Source organism: Xyrauchen texanus, chromosome 35 (genome assembly GCF_025860055.1).
Source record: "Xyrauchen texanus isolate HMW12.3.18 chromosome 35, RBS_HiC_50CHRs, whole genome shotgun sequence".
NCBI classification, from domain to species: Eukaryota; Metazoa; Chordata; class Actinopteri; order Cypriniformes; family Catostomidae; genus Xyrauchen; species Xyrauchen texanus.
The window spans coordinates 10,119,275-10,135,191 of record NC_068310.1 but is presented as its reverse complement, the minus strand read 5'-3'; the positions used below and the strand labels follow the sequence as shown (position 1 = coordinate 10,135,191).

The 15,917-nt window shown below is 36.4% G+C and overlaps 1 protein-coding gene across 3 annotated transcripts in view; it reads right to left on the bottom strand.

Annotated features, from left to right (window-relative positions):
• Positions 1 to 15,917, bottom strand: part of LOC127629151 (rho GTPase-activating protein 39-like) — a 106,553-nt gene that overhangs the window by 33,335 nt on the left and 57,301 nt on the right. The gene's annotated exons all lie outside the window — the stretch shown is intronic.

The window sequence follows — 15,917 nt, the reverse complement described above, 5'->3', positions numbered from 1 at the left end:
AGCCAGCTACGACTTCAGAGGCTGCTTAAATTTATGCCATGCCACAGAGCGCATAAAGACAGCAATGTAATATTTACATTAAAATCGACCCAAATCATTATCAAAAGAAATAGATTATTTACTCTAGCATTGTTCATTCTTGAAGAAGGGATCAATCTTGCTAACTTTTATGTGTACTGTCTTCCATTGACGTGCCCTGTATTTAATACTTGTGCCATGTCCTAGCTGCGACGTGGTGCTTCTTGTCCGGTGTGCGATCGCCTTAACGGTCACTCATGCACATAACACATATTGCTATTCTTGTGAAGCACAGGAGACTCGACTCCAGCTATGTCCACACCAAACTGTTTCATTTGAAAATGCATAGATTTTGCTATGTTTATACCTCTCATTTACACTGGAATGCCATTAACCACGGAGACTTTCAAAAGAGCTCTTCATAACAGTATACTTTGTGTTGCAGTACAATTTCATAACAGGAAAATTATGATGTAAGGGAACAGAAAAGAGGGTTTCCAGATTAAAAGGATTAGTGTGGATTTGGTCTAAAGTTCACAGTTGATTCTAATGGAGTTTCATGTTAGCAATTTGCTAAGCTATTAATTATGCGACACTCTAATAAGCACTTAAATTCATAGCACACACAGATATTGGATGAAATAGTACAATTGTAATTACATTTTATTTGATTGGTTTTATTGATTTTCATCAATACTACTGTACTAACCCAAGACTTCACTTGATTCCATCTGCCATATTGGGGATTTTAATTTTTCATTGCAAAGCTATTTAGAGGAAGCTATTTTAGAAGGCAGCTTAATTTTGTTGCTAACTATTTAGAATAGCCTTTGTATCTGGAGCATACCTAGAATACTTTCAAATGCTGTCTTGCTAGGCAACTCAAAAAATTTTAATACCCACACACATATACCGTATATACATTCACATACTGTACTAAGTAAAGTTGATTTTACAATTCAGTACCTTTGTAAGAATTCATACAGCATCATTTATCATGTTGCATGCTATGCATTCCTGCTTTTGACTACAATATCCAACAATATCCTGTGAGTACTTGAGAGACAAACGTGAGATCTTCTACAAATTTGTCCATATATAATAGAGAGGAATTCAGGGTTGTGATGCCAAGGCTTACATAGTACTTTCCCTCTTGCATGTTTTCTTCAAACGAATAGCACATGAATTAAAAACAAAAATGACGAAACACTGTGTTTACCCTTAGATAGGGAAAGACTAAGCAATAACATTTGTAATATTTATTAATCTTAAAGAATTGTTTTTTAGTAATGGAGAGCTTCTCGCAACTAACAAAGCATGAGAAACAATGTGCAGAGCAGGCACACACACTCACACTATCCAGGCAACTGCAGTGGAGTGTGTAGGAGAAACACAACAGGAAAGGTTGAACAGACAGTGTTCCAGCAATAGCGGAAAAACAGGAATCTACTATGCCCTGCTGTAGCAAAGGAAATGTTACAGCAATATTAACAGAACGTTATAACAATGCTAGCAAAACGACATGTCACAAAATCAGATTAATTTATCACTCGCCCACACAACCATCCTGAACGAGAGTAACGCTACAAATGCCACCATGCTTACAAGAGGCAGAAACTTATAAACATGTTTACATAATGTTTGTATGTTTACTAAGACGTACACATGCTCACATTTAAAGATACATATACAGAACAGGTTTAAGTATGTTTAAATAGATGTACACAGACACAAATAACAATGCATATTACTGGTTCATGTGTTCTATCTTTCATGTGTGCATCAACATACACAACTAATGTAAAATACAGCAAAACCCTTGAAATTCTAAAACTCCCAATCAGAAATGCCACTGTAACAAACATGTGATTGCACACACACACACACACACACACACACACACACACACACACACACACACACACACACACACACACACACAAACCACAAAAACTGAATACACACTTCAAACCAACCATCAATGTTGTTGACAAAAAGCTAAATTAATGAGGCAAATCTTTGTGTTTGGGTTTATTAAAGGCGTAAACAACATTCAGACCTTAGACTACTAATCCAGATTACAGTGTAGCAATATATGTGTGTGTACACGGCACGCTAATCTGAATTGTGCCAGGCTAGCAGTTTCCTTTACCCCTGCCAGCCCACCAAAACAAAACAGTGTCTCTATGACCACAACACAATTGCACTTTACTCAGACCTGGTCACACACACACACACACACACACACACACACACACACACACACACACACACACACACACACACACACACACACACACACACACACACGTTGTGTTTCCATGTTTTATGGGGACTTTCTATAGACATAATGGTTTTTATACTGTACAAACTTTATATTCTATCCCCTAAACCTAACCCTACCCCTAAACCTAACCCTCACAGAAAACTTTCTGCATTTTTACATTTTCAAAAAAACATAATTTAGTATGATTTATAAGCTGTTTTCCTCATGGGGACCGACAAAATGTCCCCACAAGGTCCAAAATTTCGGGTTTTACTATCCTTATGGGGACATTTGGTCCCCACAAAGTGATAAATACGCCACACACACACACTACACACACACACACACACACACACACACACACACACACTCACACACACACACACACACACACACACACACAGAGAGAAAAATAAATAGATATTCCATTAGATTTTAATGGTTTGTAATGGTTTCCATAACTGATATCGGTCCCTAATGGTACCCACTAAGCATAAAATGTCATCACTAGAAGTTTCTAGGTTTCTATTGTTGTTGTTTTTCAGCAGGGATGATTTTTACATTACAAATATCAAAAGTAAAAAAAAAAAAAAATCAATAAAATACATTCAAGATAGGTAGTTGACATCAAATAGTTTTGGGAAGTTGACATGTAGTTTGACATAATTTTCTCCATCTAAACATATTGTAAACAACATTTTGCTAATTATTTTATAATTATCATGCATGTAGCTTTTATAACCTCATTTAGACTGAACCAACACAGGCAAAACATAGTGAACCACTTAAAAGAAATGTTGACCAGTAACAGGACCTAAAATAAACGCTTTCCTTAAACATTTATATTAATTTCAACATAAAACCTTCCTTTTGAAAAAACAAAAGACTGAAAAAAGCCATATACATGTACATACACAACATGTACATTAGATGCACCTGTTGCACATGGCCATCTAAACTCACACACACCTGAGACATTGATGTACAGGGCATTGTGTGTACGTGTAAAATCAAGTGATCAGCAAGCATACTTACCCCTGGCATACCCAGAGGTGGCACGGAGCACAAGCGATCTGTAAGGGTGCTTGGCGTGATGAAAATCCTAGAGGGCACCTCCCTTATCTGGAACCGCAGAGGAATGACAAAATAGCCTAATAAAGGTGAAGGAACAAGTGTCTGCAGTTGTCCAAAAGTCTATTTTAGCAAACCAAGCAACTTCTATTATTCCACATGTTATCCAACTTCAGCTCACATTATTAGCGGCACAATGTGATCCTTTAATTATGAGTGGTATGGAGAGTGAGGCAGTGAGCAAGGAGGAAAGAGGAAGGGAGGGTGAGAAGGAGAGAAAAAGAGGGAGGAGGAAGGCAGCTACTTTTGGCCCTCCTCTGGATTACAGTAGCAAGAATATGAGTCTTATCATAACACACACACACACACAGGCGCACAAATAAACTTGGATCCCTACTTCCTTGGACAGTTCTCGGTTTGTTTGTCTTGATCAGATATAATTTCAGCGTGTAATGTAATAAATCCCCAGCCACATTGAAAAAAGAAAATGTTTTAACAATAAGACATTTTCTTGATCTTTATTTTTCTCACATTTTCTTATGTAATGAGATTTATTCATAAAATGCTTTTCAAATTCCATTCACTTCATTTTCAGCACTTCACCCCATTCCTAAAGTTCTTGTCCACACTTTGGGTGTGTTCACACTTGCAGTTCGTTTCTCTTGGTCCAAACCAAATAAGAAAATTTGACAATTTAGTCCTGGTTCACTTGACATTCACACTGGCATTTTTAACACAAAACCTAAAGATACAAAATAGAAGGCATAAGGATAACGTCACAACCTGATTGGACAGCTTTTATGACGTATATTTTGCGACGGAACTTGCCGAACATCTAAAACAATGCTGGCTGCTGGGATAAAAGCGAAGAGCTAATAAAATGTGTTAAGTTATTGGTCAGTTTAGACGTATTTGGTCCATGCTGCGTTCATATATCAATCAAACTGCACCAGAGTTAATTTGGAAGCGGACCAAGACCCACTATTCAGGTGGTCTCGGCCCGCTCGTTTGGTGCACACAAACGGTTCAAATGGCAGTATTCACACTTGTTCAAATGAACCGCACTAACAGAGCAATTGCACCACAGTTCGTTTTAATCGAACCAAACCTGCCAAAGTCTGAACACACCCTTAGCTCATTTCTTAAAACAAGCAGCTGTCCACCTCTTAATCCAAATCTTTAAACACTGTTCACACCCTAAATGTATTTCTCTCCATATCTGTTTTTTCCCACCCATTGTGTCTATGGTCTCCCAGACAAATGTCAACAATCTATTCATGGTGTGGAGTAAACAAAGAGTTGAATAATCCCAATAAAAGCCCAAAACACTTCAGAAAGACTCAAACTAATAAAAAAAGCTCAAGATTACTTTGCCTGCATACATACTAGGAAAAGGTCTGATACACTGGGTCTTGTATTTGAGGTCGACCGAAAGTGGATTTTGATACCGATAACTACGGTGGTCGATAAGGCAGATAACCAATTAATATTAAAATGATTTAAAGAATTTAAACATATTTCTTAATCTTTCCTTACTATGATTGACAGGATCCAGCTACTTCCGTTGGTTTATTTGATAGTTTTTGTGGCTGGATTCTGATTTCCATGTTTTACTCTGTCGTATGTGAACACATGGCTTTGGGTTTGTTTTCATGGCCCTGTGTTCTTGTGTCTTGTCTAAAGTTTCAGGATGCTGTCACTTGGTTTGTATCATTTTGTGACTGGATCCTGACACTGATATGGTGTCTGTCATGAGTGTGAGTATGTGTCTTTGTTTGGGTTTTTCATTGCCACATGCTCTTCTGTCTTGAGTGATAACCCCGCCCTCTCGTTTGCCTTGTTATCAGTTCATCAGTTGCACCTGCCTTCCCCTTTACCCTAACCTATTTAAACTCCCCTTGTGGGCAGTCCTGTGCATGATTGTTTTGTAAGTTTGTGAATTCAAGTCTTGTCTCCAGTTGGTTCCTGAACGTTTTGTTGTTCCTCTCCCTTGTGAGAGTCTTGATTAGTGTTTTGTTTATTTAAAAAAAAAATATGTTTTTTGAAATTGCCTCCCTCAAATGAATGTGATAATGACGTAGTCATAGAAGCTACAGGAGTCCAAAATCAACAAAAGCACAGATGCAGTTTATTATTCAAACTAAATCCCAATAATAACCATTAAAAAAATTATAAATATATGGTGCATTTTGGTGGCAATTTGAACTATAAATAAGCCCAAAAACACTGCAACTTCTTCTGAAATTATGGTGACTTGACTCCGTTACAATGCTCTATTTAAGTAGGCTGTTTATCAAAGTAAGCTTTTATAGCCTACATATTCGCCAGTTATTTACCATACACCAGGGCTTTATATATGGGGAATAAGGTTTATTGCGATTCACAAGACATGTGAATAATAGTTGGAGATTAAATGTGTGGTGACAGGGCACTTTCCCACAATCACATTTTCTTTGTATACCCTGACTTAAATTTAGATCACTTGATTATCTAATAAAAAAAAATCAAATGTGCATTGAAGTGAGGATAACAATATGGATAAATATGGTTTATTATGAAAGATTTTTATACAGCAAATCCCCATGAGGTGTCAATGAAATTGTTTTAATTTCACCTCTAGAGACCGCTGTTATATGGTAGAACCAAGGCGTTTGTTTTTACTGTAAAATCCTCCAGCACCCACCACAAAAGTACAATATTTTTTTTGTAGATACAGTAAGCAACTAGGATTGGAGTGGAGATGGCATAGTGGACTAAAGCACATAACTGGTAATCAGAAGGTCACTGGTTCGATCCCCACAGCCACCACCATTGTGTCCTTGAGCAAGGCACTTAACTCCAGGTTGCTCCAGGGGGATTGTTCCTGTAATAAGTGCACTGTAAGTCGCTTTGGGTAAAAGCGTCTGCCAAATGCATAAATGTAAATGTAAATGTAAATGTAACTAATGGTACTGATTAATCTGTAAAACCTCTAGACTGTATGCTCTCTCACTCTCACTTACTAAACATCACTATTATTACTGCTCATATTTAGGGTTAGGGATTTAAACAAACCCCTAAACTTAAGAATTAAACTTTGGAGCTTAACTTGCCCCACACTGTTTGTACAACAAACATTGATATCTCAAAATGTGTGCCTTGTTGGGTGCAACTACTTTTCAAAATGTTCCGAAACGCCTGGTGGACAATAAAACACAGATCAGGAGAGATCCAAGCCATGTGGGCTCTTTTGATCAGGGCCTGTAAACAACCACCTATAACAAGCTAGCAATGTGCAAAAAAACAACTCAAAACACCATAGCAACTGCCTAGCAACACCCTGGCAACCACCCACAACACCCTAATATTGCCATGGTGAACTCTGCATGGGCAAGTACCACTACAAATGTAGTGATTAACCTAGCAACCCCCTACAACACCCTAGCTACCATATAGCAGCATGCGAAAAACAACTAGCAACACCAAGGCAACCATGGTGGTGAATTTTGCATGGGCAAGCACCACTACAAATCACATTTTTTAAATCTCCCCTTATATAATTCTGTTATTGTTTTTCATTCATTTATTGTTTTATATTTTTTTCTCAGCACTCACTCACTTAAATTGAAAAGCATCCTTGTAGTTTTCAACACATGGTTGTGACTTGAGTTATGAGTGTGCTAATGAGAACACCAGCTCATTTATCTTCAGAGAGGGCTGAAAAGCTTCGTTGACGCCCAGGTGTTTAGATTCTCACACACAAAAACAACCACAAAAGAGTCTGAGTCTTGGCGAGTGCAGCGTGCTGATTGTGTTATTTGCACTGTGAGAACACTAAAGGATGCTGAGAGAGCTGGACAGGGGGCTGGAGCACAGAACGGGGGTGTCCTTAGGGAGAGTATGTTGGAAAAGTTCAAAGGGCATTTCTCCCACAGCATAAACAGGAAATACCAGCGCAGAATTCACATTGATGCAACAGAGAGTGTGTGCACTGCATGATATTGATGAAGAGCTGATACACAAAAGTGCTCTTTCTGTCTAATACACATACACAAACACATGCATCAACATTTAAATAAGCATGCACAAGCACACACATTGATTGAACACACCTCATATAGGAATGTAAGCTATTTGAGATGTTTTGACCATTCGGCTCACTTCATACTTAAAATGAAGGTAGAACGTTCGGGCACATTCTCATGAAGAGGAGGTGCTTACTCGTTCACAGACCAATCACCTGTCAAAGTGAATCCAGGTACAATGTAAAGCTCAAATGCTGATTGGACAGTAACTGAATGGACAATTTTGATTGGAATAGAAATCAGACGGGAATGCACTTCTGTTAATTTGACAATTTCCAGGTAGAACTAGTGTTGTCACGGTACCAAAATTTCAGTAGTCGGTACCGATACCAGTGAAATTTCATGGTTCTGAATATCGATTTCGATACCACAGAAAGCTAATATGATAATTTGGGATGGGAATCGTAAACAATTCCGGTTCATATTCTTCTTAACGATTCCATTTCCTTAGCGGTTCCAGTAACGATTCCAGTAATTATAGTAGCACCTTTTTTAAAAGATTTATTTTGAAATGAGAAATGCAATTCTTATTGCATTTACTACCCTCTGCTGTCTGTTGCCAAACAATGAGATCATTTCAGATTTCTACAGAGCAGATATCAATCTGAAAATTGAATACCATTCTTGTAAAAGGTATGCTTGCAGACTTTTTAGAGACATAATTACAATCCAACAATAGAGCCTAACAATATTTTAAACAGACAAACCTAAACCAACAAGAAATGCGATGGCATATTTCACTGATTAATTATTATTTGTATTTTTTTTTACAACAACTCTCATGTATCTTTAATTATACATGTCATATGACCAACCAGTTAGTAACTGCACTGCTTGATTTAAGTCTCACAGGTCATCATTAAATAAACAGGAACAGTTGGAACACAAGGTTTATTTCTAATTCTTCTGCTCCAAACTTAATGGATGAAGGTAGGATGAAATAAGGTGATTTTCAAACTGTTTTCTAAAGTGTTCCATCCATCCAAACCAACTGATTATGCAGCTGCCTACGTTTTCTGATGCAGCCAAATTTTGTATAAAACAGCCCTAACCCTAATGATACCAGCGATTTATAGATTTGTTCAAAGTATGTAGCACATCCACACTAAGAATGCAGCCTTTATGGTTTTAATGAATCACACTAGGATATGTCATGATTTTAATTTGATACATTTTCTATTTCAGTGTAAAAGAAGTAACAGAGTACGTGTTCAAAACAAGCCTGTGAGCATTTTTTAGCATGTGTCATTCATACTGTGAGCAGGTACCGGATAGAGTCGGTGCTTGGTACTACGGGTACTGCTGAAACACTGGTCATTGCATATTTTTATTTTAGTATCGACTTGGTACAAAAGTAGCAGTACTTTTGATAACACTAATTAGAACTAGCAATATAAGCACAAACCACCGGACAACAGCACTCAAAGAGCTCCAGGAATGCCTCCAGATCGTCTTGGGGGCCCATCATGACTAGCGAAACATGAGGTGGGGCGGTCGCAGGGTCTGGGGTTGCAGCGGCAGCAACTTCCTGATGCAACAAGCTCCGGAGCACCTGCTGGTCCTCCGCTTGAGCCCGGAGGAGCGCAATAAACCGCTGCTCCTGTTCTGTGCACAGTTCGAGGAGGGCCTGATGTTGTGTGTGGCGGATTGCGATAATTCTCCCCCAGCTGTCCCTCATCGTTTGGCCACGAAATGTAAAATTCCTGGATATTTTCAGAAGGGATGCACCGATCCTATACCTGGATCAGTGTCAGCTCTGATACTGATGTATTTACACAGATCGGGTAGCCATTTGACAAGACCAACCCAAATCCGATCCTCTGTGTTAGTCATGTTCGTAATTGTCAAGCTCCAAAAATGACATAAAAACACCATAAATGTAGTCCATATGACTCGACGTGCATTTTATTCAAAGCCACTTGAAGACATGTGATAGCTTTGTGAATGCAAAAGGCTGTTTAATAAGTATATATATAGTATTCCTGCGCAGCGCCAGCATGTTAGTGAATGGTGCGGCTCTGTTGACACACAAACATAGCACGTGCAAGTTAGTGATGCGTTCGTTGCTATTTTCAGCTCACAGAATAGTGCACAATATGTGAGTGCTACACAAAAAAACATCTCAGATGTAGATGCTCAATAGTTTGGTTCGCTTATAGCAGTGAATTAAACTACTATGAACTAAACAAAAACAGACACTTACAGGACATTCTGTAGTGTTCCGACCTTCAAAATAAAAGCCAGAGGATTTTAAAGTAAAAGGTGCATGACTAAAGTATATTACTATTGTATTATTAGTAGGGCTGTCAATCGATTCCAATTTTTAATCGAATTAATAACATGGTGTCTCGATTAATTAATCGCTATTAATCGCATATACAAATATTTGCTGAGAAAGCCCCTTATATAACAATAATTCAATATATAATGATTATACATATTTATATCAATATATAATTATACATAGTTATCTTTAAATATTTTAAAATTATATATATCATAAAAAATATTCAGATAATTAAAATGCATTACATTCTTGTGGCAGAGGAGTTTAGAATACAATGTCTTGTTTACTACCATATTATTGATCATAAGTCAATCATTGGCACACAGTTCACAGCAATCCATTTCACAAGTGAATTTGTCAATCAGTTGGAGATTTATTATGAGGGCTTGTTTAAGAGCCCGTCAATCTACACCTGCGTCAGACATGCTTGTGTAGCGTCTTGGGTGCATAAACATAAAATGTTTAGTTCACTGTTTCAGGGTTAAATATAGTTTAATTCTCAATCTTTAAACACATCTTGAGATCCCTTAGTTCGCATTTGTGCTCCTTCAAGTGTTTTGAACGCAAGAATGTAACGCATGTCTGTGTTGTGGGTTGTTTTCTTCACTGTATAAACTGTGTGTTGTTCATTCAGCTGAAATTTCACTTACTGCCCTCTGGAGTAAACGGGTGGTATTACAGGCTTGCATTTCTCAGGAATCTTTCTTATTATGGTGCGATTAATTGCATACATTTTTTTAACGCATAATTTTTTTGTCAAATGAATCGCACTGAATTAACGCGTTAAATCGACAGCCCTAATTATTAGTCAATAATAATAATAATAATATTAGTTTACAAATTACAACAATATTTAAGTTGACTGGATACCAATAAATAACAGTGTCATTGAAAAGTGGACTGATTTTTGCTACTTAATCTAGTTAACAATAAAGTCTTTCTTAATAGGCTATACATTTATATTGAAATAATGTGTATTTAAAGGTTTGTGTTTCTTTGCATATAAAAGAGTACCCACAATTAGTGTCACAGAGTGAAGTACATATATTTTAAACAGATTTGGAAAAAACATTATTGGTCGATACTGAGACTCAAAGTATTGGATTAAAAGAGAACATTTTATATAGGTGCATCCCTACTTTTCAGGTTTTCCATAATAATGGAAACCTTGAACAAACAAATAAACAAATCAATATCTGAAATTGAAAAATTGTGGACAATTGGTCATGTTACAAGTCAGACTAACAACATACATTATTTCTTATCAAGCAAACACTTACAAATAGTACCATGGTATTATCATGGGGGTACAAATCAATTATTTTGCTGTAGGTACCTTGCGTGTAAATATCATGGTATATGAATATGGTAATGACTCAGTACCATGCTTTATATCAAAGCAGGGGTTTTCTAACTGTGTCCAGGGACCCTCAGGGGGATGCAAGGGAATGCTAGTGTGTCTGTGGAACATTTCAATTTCAGGAAAAATAAATAAATAAACAAAAAAATAAAAAGTACAATTTAATATTATTACTGCTTTATACTGTTTCTTATGGACTAAAAAACTGCATTGAATTAAAAATGTTTTTCTAATACTGTTACTAATAGCAAGTAGAAGAAATACAATTTAATATAGAGTAAATATTTTCCATACAATACCATTTAGGGTCACTTAATCATTCTTAATTGTTTCACATTTTAGAATTATTTATTTATAGCATTAAATGCTATAAATCTTTAAAAACAACAAAAGAAACAACTTTAGTTTTTAAATATTAATATAAATATATTGAAAATGTGAATATAGAACATTTGGCGTACATTTTTTATTTTTTTACTATGGGCTCAAAGGAAACTGTCTGAGACTAATCTCTCCATGGAGATCAGAGTCTGATGAACACACACACAAACACACAGATATACGCAGCAGGTGGGTGTGAGGGGGCAAGTCAGTCACATGTGCTTTTGTTCTCCACACTCCATTTCTCCATCCTCCCTCTCTGCTTATAAACCTGTTTTGCTCTTTTGATCCAACAGACAGAAAATTAGCAGTTTGTTTCACAGGTGTTACAAATACACACACCCCACATTGTTCTCCACATTTTCCCCTCCTTTCCCCCAAATCATCATGAATGCACTGAAACAATCAGCTCACTGTTCTTGTTTTCATACTTGCCAACAACTTTCTAAATTCTCTTGTGATCCTTTCCACCTTCAAGCCTGATTATTACTGTGTGCGTACATGGGCATCATGTTATGTAGTTGTGAGTGTGAAATTGCTTTAGTTCTATAAGTGAGATGTAAATAATGAGTACCTTCTTACAAACCATAAAACTGAAATTCTATGTAGCGAACACAGAGTTACAGAGTGATGAAAAGACCATCAGATGCTGGTCTCTGGCCTGAGATGCTGATGCTGGTCTAACCGATAGAGGGGGAAGGGGGCGGGTTGTCCTAAAGGGATTTGTCATGGGAAAGTCAAGCATGGAATCCGAACAGACTTTGGCATTCTCTGGTTTTGGAATCTTGTGAACAAAGTGCATAAAACTATAAGTTTGTTAAAGCATGAAAGTGTTTGTGTGCTTTTATGTTTTTGTACAGACTTTTGGGTAATGTTTGAAAAAACTCAACAACCATGTCAACCTTAAAAATGTATGATAGACAGGGTGTGTGTGTGTGTGTGTGTGTGTGTGTGTGTGTGTGTGTGTGTGTACGTGTGTGTGGCCGAACAAGAGGGAATATCCCCATCCCTTATTTATCTCACTTCATGAGGTCAAATCTTTTGACCTTTGACCTCCAGGGTGACCTTATTGACCTGATGTGGGGAATATGAGCCCAAAATACTCCACATTCCATATGGCAGCTCTCAAACGGCCTTATCCAAGCGAGACTACTCACTAGATTTGACAAACGCAGTACATAACAGTCACTCGGCACGTGGTATCAGCTCACGTCTGTGGGAGAATTGATTTGGCAGTCGCAGTGTTTAGTTTCATATATCGAGCTTGCTGTCATCTGTCGCTGTGTCAACAACATCTGAGGGAAAAAAAATATGTTTGAAGCTGCTGAATTTTAAGGAAAGGAAAAACAAAGTTAAGATCCGTTTGAAATGTGAGCTAACCCAATTTGGTCATGGAGAGTCAAATTGGGTTAGCAGTCAGGGCGTTTTAATTTGTGTGACTCAAACAGTGACAAGGAGGGTAAGATGTTGGGAAGAGTTGTTTCTCTAGACTTTAAGAAATAAAATGGGTGAGTAACAAAATCAAGCTTGTTATCGTGAGGTTTTCGCTTCTTGCGTTACAGAAAATAGCTAGCTAATAACTGCAATTTAGATTTTACTGTGAACTAGCATTAGCTACCACTTCACAATCTGAACTTGAATGACAGATTTCATAAGAGAGAGAGAGACGGCTGTCAAACAGAAATGGCTTTAATAAATGCCCTGTTTATGTTTAGCAGTTTGATGCCTAGCCTAATTTGAACATTGTGTTGTCTAAACGAAATAGCTGAAACAGGGCGAACTTGAAAGATCCAAAGAAATGTTTTTACAAACTCAATTTCCTTTCTTGTGATGATGTATTACTTGTTGAAACAGGAAATTGGGGTAAAATTTATCCAAGAGTTCATCACCATTTAAAAATAGCCAATGGGGCTTTGTCAGGGTAGACACAATGTTTAATTGATAATTAATCCAATAACTAAAAAAAGGCTGTGAGTGATAATACTGTCATTCAATTAACATTCAATATCTTTTATTGTCTTAAGATCCAAGGTCACATCTAGTTTTCATAAGTACAGATGCAATTATATTGAATTTCTGGGCCAATACAGATATAACTAGAATATAGCTAGAACTGGAATATAACTAGAATAACTGGCGATACTTCACAATGAGGTTCCATTTGTTAACATTAGTTAATGCATTAAGTATAATGAACAAACAATTAATAATATATATTTTTTTTACAGTTAATCTTTAATCTTTGTTAATGTTAGTTAATAAAAAATACAATTGTCTATTGTTAGTTCATGTAAATAACAATTAACTTTTAAATGTCTTAGTATGTTGAAATTAACATGAACCAAGATATATAAATGCTGTAAAAGTATTGTTCATTGTTAGTTCATGTTAACTAATGTTGTTAACTAATGTTAACAATTGTAACCTTATTGTAATGTGTTAGTGAATAACTAGAAAATAACTGGTATGAAAGCTAAAAGACATAGACTAAAAACCACAAAATTGATTTTTCTTTAGAAATTTGACATTTAAAAATGTAACTCATTTCCATTACTTTTTAAGGCCTGTAAATCCTAGTCTTAAAATGTCATGACAGACGGAACCCCGAATGAATGTACAGACATAAAAATAAATAAAACAATAAATAGAAAAATTTGATTTCATGGAGTTTTGAATGCTAAGTTAATACAAGAAAATCTAAACAGGTTTAATTAATAATATGTACAACACAAACACATTTTTATGACCCCAACTTAACTTATTCTCATTACATTTTATATTTAGCATTTCATTTTCTTAACTAAATGTAGCATTTTGTGTGTGCAAAATAGCCTTGAAACCCAGCGAACCTGAATGCTAAGTAAATATGAGAAAATCTAAATATGTTTCTCTAATTTATGCTAAAAATATTTTAATGACCACACCTCAAACCATGCAAATTCAGCAAGTTTACTCAATGTGTCAGAATACATTTAGTGCTTGCTTAGTAACGAGTCCAATTCACCAAACATTGTCTATTTAATTTATTTATTATTTTATCAAAAAATGTAAACCAATCACAGGTTTTATCTTGTTCTTGTCTCAAGTGGCTTAGCTTATTTTAGAAGCCACTTTCCATGAATATGGTACAAAATAGGACCTAAAACTCTTAAGTCTTAAAAACAAAAGCAGTCTATCTTAAAATGGTCTATCAAAATTTCTCTGAGATTTGCATATAATTGCAACACTGCTACCAAACTTTTGATGTATAAATAACTTGTGATTTTGTCATTTTCTAGCAATAGACATTAAATAAACAACAAAATAAAATAGACAATGAGTAACGGCTACATTTCATGTTATGTTAATTTTATGTTTGGTTTATCTAACCTATAGTCAGTAAAAACATGACAGGAAGTGAGTCATCAATGAGCACGTGTGACAGCGATAGTGTTGTCAAATACAGTCACTGTGATAAAGGCCTACTTTCTTTTCCTTCTTTCTGAATGAGTGATGTGACTACGGATTAGAATTTACATCTGACCAAAGTCTATAAATATGCAAGTTATGTGCTGAGTGAGTGTGTTAGCACATATTTGGCTGCATCCTGCAATTACACTCAAGAACACACGCTTACACACACACACACACACACACACACACACACACGCACACACACACACACACACACTCGACAAATGAGAGAGTGTGACAAAATAAATTAAGAAACCAATTTAAAGGAATGAAGAGAATTTTGAGGTCATGTTTTCATCTCTCTCTAATGTACAGGGGTACCATGGTAACAACATGTATTTCCCATGGCTATGTACCACGGAAAATATGGGAGGTATTCCGACAAGCATAAACATTAATACACAACCCTCCAGTTACAAAGGATGCTGCACCCTTGGTTGCAGCATAACTTTCAAAATGATAACTAGCACTACTTAAATATACACGAGTAAAACTATGTTTTTCCGACATAAGTCATTTAGAAATAACTTAAATCAGATTTTTTAAGTTTGCACATAAATATGTAGCTTAAAGTAGAATGGAATGCTTTCAAGTTGCACTGTTTTGTAGATATCATGTACGGTTGCTTACCTAAAAAGCATCAGTGTGTTTGGGAGTGTGTTTATCTCTCGCTGTTTTATAAGCAGACAACTAGCCCACACTTTGCTGAGAATAGTAGTGTGTACTTCATGTTACTAAAGCTGCATGTTCTGTATTAAGTAAACGATATCATTCCTCCTACCTTTTTCTTCATGTCCCTCCCTTCATCCCAGTGTTTTTTCACTTGTACTCCTCTGTAATTACCAGTCAACCCACCTTAAGACAGCTACACATTTTAGTGCTGTTACTTTTAAAACTGAACAGTGTCTCTGTGTTTACTGGTCTAAGTGGAATGCTGCTCGTCTGAGCCAGGAAGCATGTGAACATCTCTATGAGCACTGACAACAAGTGTGTGTGTGTGTGTGTGTGTGTGTGTGT